Below are 975 nucleotides of genomic sequence, written 5' to 3'. Positions count from 1 at the left end.
TATATATGCATACATATATATATATATATATATATATGTAGTTAAACTAAATATAAAAAAAGACCCGAGTAAAGTAAATTTAACTCCAATTTAATACAATAATTTTACATTTAGATACTTACTTCCTCATGCTAGTGGTTTAAAAATCAGACAGCTCATTAATCTTTGCTTAGACAAAGCGAACACTTTCTCTCTCTCTCTCTCTCTCTCTCTGACTCTCTCTCCCTCTCTCTCTCTCTCTCTAACTCTCTCTCTCTCTCTCTAACGAGTTCTTACTCAGCAGGACGTCGACAGGATGGTAGCTGAAATCACCCCCTCCGCCTCTCTTTCTTCCACACGCAGCTGCGCACATCCCTCTCACAGTGTTTTAGTCTTTCATTTCATAATTCATCCCGTTGAGTCACAAATGCGCACACATGGGCTAGAGAGCGATATTGACGCAGCAGTTGAGTGCTGAGGTGGGCGGAATTCAGAACACTCTCTCTCTCTCTCTCTCTCTCTCTCTCTCTCTCTCTCTCTCTCTCTCTCTCTCTCTCTGACTCTCTCTCCCTCTCTCTCTCTCCTCCAGACCTGCAGTGGTTGAGGTTTTAACACTTGTATGTTTGTTGGTTTCAGTGGGCTGTAATATGATTCTGATGTGGATCTTCCTGTAGGAGTCACATTAATATCCACTGATGAGCATGTTAATTAGCTGAGATGATCTGACTCCAGCAGTGTGATTAGCACAGCTCCAGCTCCATGTGAGCACGTTTTGAGTCGAATGCAGGTTCAATCAGATGAATCTGTGGTTGGATCAGACTCGAGCTCAGAGTTGTCTTCTGTTGTTCTGCCTCAGGTGTCAGAGTTACTGTTACTGCCCACCGCATCTCTCACACCTGCGCACTGCTGCCAGGCTTTGAGCTGTGTGACTGTGCATCGCAGGAACCTCCGTGACGCGTCAGACGCTGGAGGAACACACGCTGTGGCTGACGGACA

This window comes from Sinocyclocheilus grahami, unplaced genomic scaffold, assembly GCF_001515645.1.
Source record: "Sinocyclocheilus grahami isolate Dianchi unplaced genomic scaffold, SAMN03320097.WGS_v1.1 scaffold2079.1, whole genome shotgun sequence".
Classification (NCBI taxonomy): domain Eukaryota; kingdom Metazoa; phylum Chordata; class Actinopteri; order Cypriniformes; family Cyprinidae; genus Sinocyclocheilus; species Sinocyclocheilus grahami.
This window is presented reverse-complemented; position numbering follows the sequence as displayed.